Below are 12,500 nucleotides of genomic sequence, written 5' to 3' on the forward strand. Positions count from 1 at the left end.
GACAGACAGACAGGCAGGCAGGTCGCCACACATATCCCACATCTGTGCACCACCATCAGTGTGTCAGAATGTTCCACACTGGCATCTCTGAGACGGATGGACAGAACCCAAATGTTTAGTTTCACTGGACACACTGCGCGTGACAAAGCAGGTGTGGCAGGCTATTGTTAGATTGTTGTTAGACTAAAGCCGTGAATTATTAGCAGATGGTCCTTTGGATAAATCTAAAAGACCACGGTTGGTTTATATCTTTTTCCCTAAGGGCCATGTCTGACATAGGTGAGGAGGGGGGAGGCAGGGAGAGAGGAGGAGGTGGAGATGGATTTCTAAGGTACGTTGCCCTAATACGGCGGTTTGTTTACCTGTCGTCTTGTTACTTTTGTCCTCCTGCTCTCCTGGGTGATACAAAGGACAGAACTCATGACTGCCCTCCAAACAGGACCACCGGCAGAGTGTGTGTGTGTGTGTGTGTCATTGTCTATGTGTGTGGGGGGTTGTGTGTGTGTCAGGGTCTGTGTGTGTACTGTATGTGCGTGTGTGTGTCTGATGTGCGTGTGTGTGTATTTGCTGCTGGGTGTGTTTGTGTTTGCATGCAAACGTTTGTGACTAATTTGTTTTCACAGGGAACTAGAGACAAAGAGGACAGCCGAGGAGTGTGTGTGTGTGTGTGTGTGTTTGGATGTGCGTGTGTGTGTGTGGTAGTGTGTGTGTGCGTGTTAGTGTGTGTGGTAGTGTAGGGGGAGATGGCTCAGGCTTGTGTGTGTGTGTGTGTGTGTGAGCAGTAATTTGATAGCTTGTCATCCAAAACAAGCACATTCGTAATGAGGCTTCTCCCTCATACTACCTCATGCAAAGTTAATGTAGACTGAAGCTATGGAGACGGCTATCCCAGCGGATGAACAAACAAATACCCAGTCGCTCTCTGGACTGCCCAACCAGGAAGTAGGGGTGCCAGGTTGTTCCTCACCCCCTTCCCGTGTTGCGTGACATGTCATGCTTGTTCTGTGGCATCACACGCGATCATCACAGTTCAACGTGAAATCCAACTCAGTGTCTATACTGTGTCTCTGTTCGTGTGTTTTCAACCATGAGGTTGTGTGATACTTCTTTTAATCATATAACAATAGACGTTATTCATAATGTATACATGATATTCAATATCTATTTTAAACTCAATGCACACCTGTGAAAAGCATGTGTCAATGTACTTAAATTCGATTAAGTAAAGATGAATAACTATAACTGTGATTTTGATGTGTGTATGTGATCTTGTGTAACTGTCGTTCTGTCTGAGTTGGGAACACACAGATGCTAAGATCTCGTCAACGAGGAGATGGACCAGTTGTCATGGCGTCCATCGTCATGACGTCTCTGTGAGGCGTGTAATTGAGCGTGTCTTTAGGTCTCAGTGTGTCAGTGCTACTGTCTGGTGCCCAGACAGACCCCTCTATCTGTCTGTCTGTCTATCTATCTGTCTATCTGCCTGTCTATCTGACTCTAGATTTGACTACTGTGAAATCTACTACTCCCTCCCTCCCTCCCTCCCTCCCTCCCTCCCTCCCTCCCTCCCTCCCTCCCTCCCTCCCTCCCTCCCTCCCTCCCTCCCTCCCTCCCTCCCTCCCTCCCTCCCTCCCTCCCTCCCTCCCTCCCTCCCTCCCTCCCTCCCTCCCTCCCTCCCTCCCTCCCTCTCTGTCCACTGGGTGATTTTGAACCCTTCTGAGTCTCCCGGCCGGCCTAAACTACGCAATCATATTTCACACCAAAGTGGCTCTGGGTGGAATCTGACAAGCTTTGATCCAGTCTGCTCTAAGAGTCTCATCTGTGTGTGTGTGTGTGTGTGTGAGAGAGAGAGTGAGTAAGTGAGTGAGTGTGTGTGTGAGAGAGAGGGGGACCCAGGACTGATTGCCAGAGGTCAGGTCTACTGCATTAGTACAGCTTCATAGTTCCTGCCCCTCCACTTCTTGAAGGTTGATTGTACTCTTCAACAACCTTTCTCTCTCTGTGTCTCTGTCTCTCTGTCCCTCTCTCTCTTTCCTTCTCTCTCCTTCTCTGGAGGTGTACTGTGAGGCTGGTCAGAATGAGAGGCTGTGGAGATGTGAGAGGCCGGAAGGTCAAAGGTCAAATAAACACAGCTGGCACGGTCTTCTAGTCTGGCCTTCAACCAAAACCTCTTTTCTTCTGCTCCCCCTTTCTGTCTTTCTTCTACTCTCTCTCTCTCTCTCTCTCTCTCTCTCTCTCTCTCTCTCTCTCTCTCTCTCTCTCTCTCTCTCTCTCTCTCTCTCTCTCTCTCTCTCTCTCTCTTTCTATCTCTCTCCTACTGTCTCTCTTTCACACACACACACACACACTCTTTTTTCTTTTGCGTTCTTTTAAATTATTTTTCATTCTCTTTTGATTTCACCCCTTCTATCACCTCTCTCTCTCTCTTTTCCTTGGTCTCCCCCTCTCTCCTCCCCCAGTCTCTCCTTCCTGTCTGCCGAGGGAGGAATGCTCCATCCATGCCCAGATACCTCTCACGTCCTCTCTGCTCTCAGTTAAACTCTGCTACTTCTGGGCCTCCTCAGCCAATGTGACTCCTCCCTCCCTCTCACTCTCTCTCACTCTCTCTCTCTCGCTCTCTCTCTCTCTCTTTCTCTCTCTCTCTCTCTCTCTCTCTCTCTCTCTCTCTCTCTCTCTCTCTCTCTCTCTCTCTCTCTCTCTGGGAACACAGTGTTCTGTGATTGGCAAACCATTCCAAAGTTATTCATGAACGTGTCTCGTTCTTGTCTCTTTTCCCAGCATGCATTGTGTCCCGAGAAGTCTCCGTCTCCGAGAGCAACCGCCTCCTCTCCGTCTCCACGGGCAACCGCCTCAAGGACGTGCTCCAGACGGGAAAAGAAGTCACCGGACCCTGGCCCAGGGGGTGTGTGCATCCCTCTGACTTTGTGGACAAGAGTCCTGGTTATCCCTGGGATTTACAGAGACGAGTCCATTCCCGGCAACCAGCCCCGGCAACAAGCCCCGGCATCCAGCCCTCTGCCCGGCATGTCGAGGGCAGGCACGTCCTCATGTTTAGAAGGTGCCTAAAACCCACCAGGAGGTCACCCTTGCGGTAAAGCTCTGTCACTCGGAAGAAGTCATCCATCATATTCTGCAGCTCCTCTGACGTGGGTGTGTAACACACACAGACACACACCGATGCGGTGTGCACACACACACACACTTCTGAAACTCACCCGGTGTTGCTCAGGTTTCAGCAGAGAATCCCACAGTCCCTCCCGACAACAACATGTTTTGACGGCTGCCGTGAGTTCGGCCCACAGGGCTGACATAATGGTTTTGTCGGAAGTTGCTTCAGTAGGTGTGTTCCTTTGTCCTCCTCTAATTCACTTGAGGTCGTATCTGTTTGTCAACTGTGTCAACCCCGGGTGATTACAACAACAACAGGATGGGTCATGTCGCCTTCTGTTCTAAAGAGGTTTACCTACTTTGGGCTCTCGCTGTGGTAACACAGTATCAGTCCTGTTTAGGCTGGTTTGTAAAGGCTGGTTTGTGTTAGGCTGGTTTGTACAGGGTGGTTTGTTCAGGATGGTTTGAACAGGGTGGTTTAAACAGGCTGATTCGTATGGACTAGTTTGAACAGGCTGTTGTGTTCAGGTAGGTTTGTCGGGTGGGGGTACAGGTGGAGGTTGAGGTGGACAGACTGTATGGCTGGGCGTGTGCAGAGGCCAGCCCCCACCTTGCCACCCAACTACACCCTGCGTCTGGTCTCTCCTCCCTCCTGCCACCATGACAACCCACGAGTTATTGGTGGTGGCGAGGTACACCCATGTCAAAGGCACACACACACACACACACACACACAACTGCAGACAGGCTCATCATTGTCTTCCTGTTACAGATGGATGGCAGTGCTGACAGACAGGCATAATAAATTGGACGGGAAACAAGCTGACGTTTCACCTTTATTTTCCCTAGTTTTCCCCCCTAAGTCTCAAAAGACTGAAAGGGAGAAAGAGAGAAAGGAATAGTTAGACTTGACATGTTTGTCAATGCCATTTGTTTAGTAGATGCGGTGAATGAACATGTTTGAACATTGTTTTGTTTCTGCTGTACATGCTAGCTAAATTGCATGAATATCAATAAATCTTACAACTTTACAACAAAGGTTAGTAAAACCCTGTAATAATACTCAAAAGTGTGTTACTCCTTGACCCTACTAATACACACGCACACATACACACTGTAGGAAACACTAAAATCTTCTTTTATGTTTTACACAATTTTATTCACGTGTTTAAAATGGTCAGCCAGGCAAGGCATACTATTCTATGTGTGATCTGGGGTTCTCCTGTCTTACCAGAACCAGAAAGCAGAACTCAGAACCAGAACCTGGGTCCAGCCAAACACCTTCAACATCTGAGTTATGACCGGTCACAAACAAAATGAGGAAGAGAGAGAAGAGAGAGAGAGATGAAGAGAGAGGAAGAGAAAGAGAGAAACTGAGAGAGAAACAGAGAGAGAAAGAGAGAGGAAGAGAGAGAGAGAGGAATTGAAGAGAGAGGGGAAAGAGAGAGATAAAGAGAGCCTGTTAAAGCACTTGCAGAAGAGTCTGTAGTATATAAAGCCCAATTTCCATAAGCCAGGCCTTAAATTAGACGTTTGGAGTGGTGCGAAGTCAGAGCTGAAGGTGGAGGGCTGGACTGGAGCGACGCTCGGAGCCAGAGGCTCAGGAAGATATACTGTGACATCAAAGCTGTTCTTTGCACCCCACAAAACCTCACAAATTTAGAAAATACCCTGGGATCTAAGAGGTGGAGGCCTGCACACGAGATCAGTTCCTTCCCTGGCGTGTGTGTGGGAGTGTGTGTGTGTGTGTGTGTTTGGGAGTGTGTTCATGGGAGTGTGTGTATGCTTATGTGGGAGTGGTTGCGTGTGTGTGTGTGTGTGTGTAGACCGATCAACTGGGTTAATATCTTTGCTCCAGCTTGTGTGCATTAGACAGAGAGCTCTGAGGCTTCTCAGTGTCACAAGATTGATCGTCCACGTCTCAAACCCAACCTGCCAGGCCTGAGATATGACTGTATTCACGAGAGACTGAGAGGGGGGGGGGGCGGGGGGGGGGGGGAGCTCTAAGTTCATTTGTCTTGAAACCCAATCACCACAGGATGGCTGCGATGTGAAGACAGAGAGACAATCCGTAGAGGAGTCACGGTGAACTCAGGCTCTGTCCGAGGAAGCGTAAACACCCACACGACGCATCAGTCTCCCTCATATAGCCTTCTGTGCGCTGCTCCGGGATCAAAGCGTCAGCTAAATGAAATGAAAAATGTATGTAAGCAGAGTAATCTCGGAGTGTCTAACATGAGTACCTGCTTGTGGTCTGGTCGGTTTGGACTGGTTTGTGTCTTTAAGAGAGCAGGGGGTTGTTTAAGGCTAATAGTTTTGGATGTGCGAGAAGTTTCAGGGTAGAATCTCTCCGGGTCGTTCCAGAAAAGGTGCCCTCGAAAAACCTGATGTTTCTCAATAATTCAATTTGAGTCGCCATTCCTTTTCAGCAGGATTCTTTACAGATTGTTATTATTATAAAAAATGAGGGTAATTTAGACAATCAGTAAAGTACAGGATTTTGTGTGCTAGTTAGTCATCCACAACCTAAACTGAACTTTGGAGAAGAGGTCACATATTTCTCCTCAAGATCTTCAGTCAACATCGACAGATATTTTGTATTACGATTTGTACAAAAAAGAAATTGCAGCAAGACATATTTGCCAAGGGGCAAAGTATAGAATTAAAAGTGATTGTATCCTTTCATCAGCCGAGTTTCCCCGGTTGTTTTTCATCTGTTTTGATGAGAGCTCCTTCGAGAGTCTTTGACGTGGGGCTTGAGTTTGCTTAGTTTGCGTTTGTTTCACAAAGAGAAAATTGTATGTAATTAAAGAAAGATTTCAGCATTCGCTGCCAAGTAGTAAACTCTTAGTTTTGGAAACACAAGCTCTAATAAAAACATGAATTATGTTTCAAAAGCACAAACTCCGTCAAACGATCCTACTCTTGCCTTTGTCTCTTTGAATTTGGAACAAATTAGTTGTAAACTGAGATTTGATGACGACATGTTTGTTTTGGTGTTCTATGAAGGTTGCGATGAGTCATAGATGAGTGAGATGACTTTAAAATGAGGTGAATACGAGAATGAAATATCACAATATCACAGACTGTTAAAACAAGCACTCACTGTGAGTCAGATACACTTACTATTACTATGTATTCTGTCATATATGTATAATCTATAATGTCAACTCTAAATTATCTTGCATAATTCTAAATGATCCTGCAAAATTCAAAATAAATAAACCACAAATGATTGAGTGTTAAAAATAAAATTTTCAAAAGTAAAAAAAAAATAAAACCCGCTGATTCCTTCGACTTCTTAGAAAATAATACTTTCAGGTCAACATACATCACGATCAAAATAAATAACTACAATATCCATGATAATAAACAAATGATTGAACGCTATTTAGAGCTGTTGGGACGTCCTCTCTGTCTGAGCGTACAGTACTCTCCAGCTGACAGCACTCACTCACAAACCCAGTCATCTCTGCTACACGAGGTTAAGTCCTCCTTGAATTATGTAGACAGGCAGGTGAAGTCATTGCTCTGAGCGAGGGAGGGAGGCGAGGAGGGAGAGGGGGAGGCGAGGGGGGAGGGGGGGCAGAGCTCTCTCCACACCCTAAGACAGGGGATAGAGGGATGGAGAGAGGGAAGGGGGGGGTTGGTCGAAGGGAGAGAGGCAGAAGGAGAGGACGAGACAGAGAGAGACAGGAGAGAAGGGCAAGTAGGGGACTTATCGTAAGGCCTGACCCTGTCACTCTGTCGCGGCTAAGCCTGATGCCAGCGCTTAAGTGGCCCTCGTTTAGGGGGTGAGGACTGTCTCTGAGAGGGGGAGGCAAGGACGGGGGGAGGAGACAGAGGAGGCGGAGAGGGGAGTAAGTGGGGATTCGGCGGATTTCGATCTAGTTACCCATAATCCTCTATTCCACGGTCGGCGACTCAGTGATGCTTAGAGACGTACTCCATTGTATTTGCGCGTCACGCCTAGCGCCACGCAGCGACAGGACGGTCAGGACCAGGGCTGGGTCTCTCAGATCCTCTATGGTGACAGCAGCCAATTTACAAAGGAAGGCTGGCACTGCTGTGTGTGTGTGTGTTTTCCGTGCGTAGCTGTGTGTGTGTGTTTGTGTGTGTCTTTATGGCCTTTCAGACCAATTTGCTACAAGGGGGTGACACTCCTGTGTGTGTGTGTGTGTGTGTGTGTGTGTGTGTGTGTGTGTGTGCGTGCGTGCGTGCACTCCTGTGTGTGTATGTGTACGTGTGTGTATAGATCAGCATGTGTTCGTCTACCTCACATTCCGTACATTGCCTGTGTGCTTGAAACAGTCTCCATCTAACTCCCTAACTCGTCCTCCGGATCCAGGCAGTCCCAGGGCTTTGGGCCCAGGCCAGGACCTCGCCTGGCGGCCCATGTCGAAGCGACAGTCCTGTAATCCAGCCTGACCCAGAAAGGGGGGGTGATACCGTAGCACGTGTCCCCTGAGAGCTGGGTTCTAATCCCCCCGCCACGTGGAAACAGTGGTAGACTCAGAGAGGACGTGACAGGGTTCTCGAGCTGCAGTCTGGAACAGCCGTCCTCTGGTCCCTCACGTGTCCACGAGGGGTTTGGTTCCAACATAACCAGAGGGGTTTGGTTCCAACATGACCAGAGGGGTTTGGTTCCAACATGACCAGAGGGGTTTGGTTCCAACATGACCAGAGGGGTTTGGTTCCAACATGACCAGAGGGGTTTGGTTCCAACATGACCAGAGGGGTTTGGTTCCAACATGACCAGAGGGGTTTGGTTCCAACATGACCAGAGGGGTTTGGTTCCAACATGACCAGAGGGGTTTGGTTCAAACTTGATGAAAAAAAGAGGGTGGAATCCCTTCATGTTATTCCAGTGCAGGGTCATAGGTTTCATGAATTAAACACTGTTTGAAATCAGCAAATACCCCCCCCACACACACACACACTTTTATAAAGAAAATTATGTTTAAAGGCTCCATCTTCATTATTATTATGTCATTAGGTTGCGTGAGATTCTCTACCCTTTACACACACACACACACACACACACACACACACACACACAGGAAGGTGACAGGGGGGAGTGGTACTTTGTGTATGTTTTGCAGAACCTGAAATTCACAGCAGCAGCCAACTAACCCATATCCACTAGTGCCGAATCCATGTCCTTTTGTGTGAGCGCAACATCGCTGTATAGAAACCCCCCGTTTTCGTCCTCCAGCTATTTCCTGCTACAATAACTTCCCCAACAGTTTAGCGTGACTTCACTGTCCGGCCTCCCCACAGCAGGCGAGGGCAGACATACCAAAAACTTCTGAATCCTCCCCACCTTCAAAATGGCTTCCTCCCCCCCGGTCTAATACTCCACCTGTGTGTCAGAGCAGCCCGAGGGAAGCTCTGAAAGCCTGTAAAGATAACAGACAGAGGCAAGGGTTCAGACACTACACTGACACTGTTAACCCCACTGTGTAAACACACCCGAATTCTGCTCTGGGAATCTCTCCTGAACACATTTCTCTCTCTCTCTCTCTCTCTCTCTCTCTCTCTCTCTGTCTCTCTCTCTCTCTCTCTCTCTCTCTCTCTCTTTCTCTCTTTCTTTCTCTCTCTCTCTCTCTCTCTCTCTCTCTCTCTCTCTCTCTCTCTCTCTCTCTCCCTCCCTCTCTCTCTCTCTCTCTCTCTCTCTCTCTCTCTGTCTCTCTCTCTATCACTATCTATCTACGCATCAATCTTATCTGCTGTATATTACAGCTCATTGCAAGAGCAGCCCAAACAACACTAAAAATTCAAAGACAGAGTTCTCACATCCTTCAAGTCTGCAGATATCATCTTGACAAGGACATTAAGATGAACATCTGAACACCTCCCCTTCACAAACAAACTCCTCAGTTCAGATTTATAACCTTCGATCATCACCCTCCTCCTCCTCCGGGCAGATCAGTCTGAGATCACAGAACCGTGTCAGATAATATCTTGTAATTCGACAAGTAAAAACACAAACTCCTCTTTTAATCTGTTTGAAGAGATGCCCCCCCCCCCGTCTTCCAGCCCCCCCCCCCTCCCAAAACCAATAATTTCCACTTTGAAAGATTGATAGGACATTTTACACCCTCTTTGTGTCAAAAGTTGGAAAGTGAGTGTAAATGTAGTGGGCTGGTAAATGTTTCATGAATGTGCATCCCCTCTCGGTGTGGTGTGGGTTGGTAAACTACACGGCCATAGGTGTAATGAGGAAGCCTGATAGCCGGGCGGTGTGTGTGCGTGTGTGTGTGTGTGTGGGGCTGGAGGTTACATGTGTGTGTGTGTGGGTGGAGGGGTGTGTTAAGTGTGTGTGTAAAGGGATCCTCTGGTGCTATAAACCCTGGATTATGATGGAGGAATTGAGAGGCTCCGCTACCATCCAGGCGTATACTGTCATAGGCATACACACTTACATACACACAAACACACACATACTCTCATATGCACACACACTTACATTCACATACACACACACACACACATGTTAAGTCACTCCCTCCCTTACTCACTGACTCATTCACACTCACCCATCTATCAAGGACTGCCGTGTTTTCTTCATACAGAGAACTGGTCCACGCGCCCCCCAACCCCCCCCACCCACCCCCCCACCCCCCTCCCCCCCACCGCCCCAGGAGAGACAGGTCTGGACAGGCTTGATAACCATCTCTTTGTTGGAGAGGTTAAGTGAAGGCGGAGAGGGCTGGCCTAATTACCACCATGTAATGTGTTTCCGTCTTCTCCTTCACCTCTCTTCCTCTCCTCCACTCCCCCTCTTTCCCTGTCTGCTCTCGTTCCCTTGGCATGAAGGGATGCCCTGTAGGGTCACTGGAGTGACAACCACACACACACACACACACACACACCAGTGCCATGATGTGCCTGGGACCTGGTTGTGCTTCAGACAGGTCTAACCTGCTGGAGCTGGTGTCCAGTCTGTCACTGACAGGACAGCCATCTGCACTCACACACACACACACACACACTCCTAATCTTCCCTGTCCAACGCCTGGGTCCTCTCCCCTCCCCCCTCCCCCCTCCCCCCTCCCCCCTCCCCCCTCCCCCCTCCCCCCTCCCCCCTCCCCCTCTCCCCTCCTCTCCTCTCTTCTCCTCTCCTCTCCTCTCCTCTCCTCTCCTCTCCTCTCCTCTCCTCTACCCTCCCCTCCTCTCCTCTCCTCTCCTCTCCTCTCCTCTCCTCTCCTCTCCTCTCCTCTCCTCTCCTCTCCTCTCCTCTCCTCTCCCCTCCCCTCCTCTCCTCTTCTCTCCCCCTATCCCCTCTTCTCCTCTCCTCTCTTCTCCTCTCCTCTCTTCTCCCCTCCCCCCCTCTCCTCTCCTCCTATCACAGTGAATGTGCCTGATGGTAGACTGGAGAAACCTGAGGTGCAGACTTCTCCCAGTTCCGCCACACGAACATGACAGTGTCCAGAGGAGGTGGTCTACCGTAGCAGACAGACTGTCCTGCACCCCACAGATACTGTAAACTTGGCCCTCAACCGGGGCCAAATATAACGTCAAATGACACACCACAAACACACACAAACAGCCAATTCATTCCTGTAAATCAGCAGCAATCAGCTGTAATTTCAGCCTTGCTAGAAACAGAATCATACCTTGTTTCACTTCAGTAATGACATGTGACAGTGGTAGACAGTCAGACCGTGTGATTACACGGCAGTCCACGTCACCACAGGTGTTTGATATCACCTCAGAGCGACGGTTAGAGCACCTGTCCTCTGCTCTATATCTGTGAGAGGAGTCTGCACACCTCACGACACGCACACCGAGTTGTCACAGCAACACACACACACACACTCCAGTCCTGTTCAGCTCAGTCGGACTTGTGTTTTTCAGGTCTGCTCGTTTTGCTCTATGAGTCACAGGTAGGCTGTGACAGGTAGGCTGTGACTCATCGTCGAGATGACTAGAGATCTGGAAGAGATCTCGTGCACGGCTGCCAAACTCCTCTAGAATGTGTCATCTTGTGTCAGTTGTTCCCTCCCGTAACCATGACAAATCTAACTTTTTGTAGGAGGATGGGCGTAGCTCAATGGTTAAAGCGTTTGAAGATCAAGAGGTCGCAGGTTCAAATCCCCCCTGTCTGTTGCTTTGCATTAAAGCACTAAACTGATATAGGAACTACCTTGATCTTAAAAATAAGTTCTCCTTTGAGATCTATTTTGTAATTTTTTTTTACATTGACTACATATTTAAATAACAATTCCTAAACCCTTATGATGTTTAGACATGGTGATTTTTACAATGGCGTTTCCATGCAGTTACATGATAGTTTAGTGACCTGTCATATACCATGTCATAGCCAAGTTTGTTTTCATAGAAAATGTTTTGATGATCTATCAATCATCTCTTTGCTCCTTTTGTTTTTGATGCTCTTGTTGTTGTGAGTCACACAAATAATCCCAACTGTAAACCATAAATGTAGTTTACTGGAAAAGTTCAAACACACAAGCCCGCGCACACACGCTGGCCTACAAACAAAACACCCACACGACACACACAGAAACCAAAAGGTCAGGGATTCACACCTATACATTCCAATTTGAATCCCTTCTCATTAATCAAGAGTTCCTGGGTTCCACACAGGCACATATCCATTGTCTCAACCCCCCCCCCCCTCCCCTCACCTCCCCCCTCCACCTCCCCCCCTCACCTTCCCCCCTCTCCCCTCCAGCCAAGCGTAGCTGGAGGGAGGCAGGTTAACTAGGTGTTTGCCAGACGCGTCCTCCTCACCCACCTCCCGCTGATTAGGAGGAGAGGAGAGACTCGGCCGGGAACATGACCCTCGCAGCCCCGGCCGGCGCGGCGGCCAATCGCGTTGGAGAGGCGAAGCTGTGGCGCGCCTGACTGGGGATTTGAGATGCATATACATGAAGAGGGCCGGGGGGGGAGGGGGCCGGGGGGGCAGGGGGAGGGGGGATCAGAGTCCTGGAGGCCAATTTATGAGGCAGGCCCGAGAGACCCAGAAGAGATGGAGAGAGGGGATGGGATGGATGGAAAGCAGAGGAGAGGACTCTAATAGAGCTCGCTGCTAACAAGCTGAATTTCTGCTTCTTAAACTCTGATGTCACCTCTCCACCTGGTTCCCTCCCTCCCTCCCACCTCCCTCCCTCCCCTATATAGTTATGGACAAAGTCAATTCTGTTTCTCGCCTCCGCCCTCTCCCTCTCTCTCTCTCTCTCTCTCTCTCTCTCTCTCTCTCTCTCTCTCTCTCTCTCTCTCTCTCTCTCTCTCTCTCTCTCTCTCTCTCTTTCTCTCTCTCTCTCTCTCTCACCTCTTTTCCTCCCATTAAATGATCGTTGGTTCCCGCCGTTCTGGAAGCGCTTCGTTGAGATGCTGTCAGTCAGACCCGACTTGTTTTGCTCAAG

This window comes from Hypomesus nipponensis, chromosome 20 (assembly GCF_054491055.1).
Source record: "Hypomesus nipponensis isolate SF chromosome 20, ASM5449105v1, whole genome shotgun sequence".
Taxonomy (NCBI): domain Eukaryota; kingdom Metazoa; phylum Chordata; class Actinopteri; order Osmeriformes; family Osmeridae; genus Hypomesus; species Hypomesus nipponensis.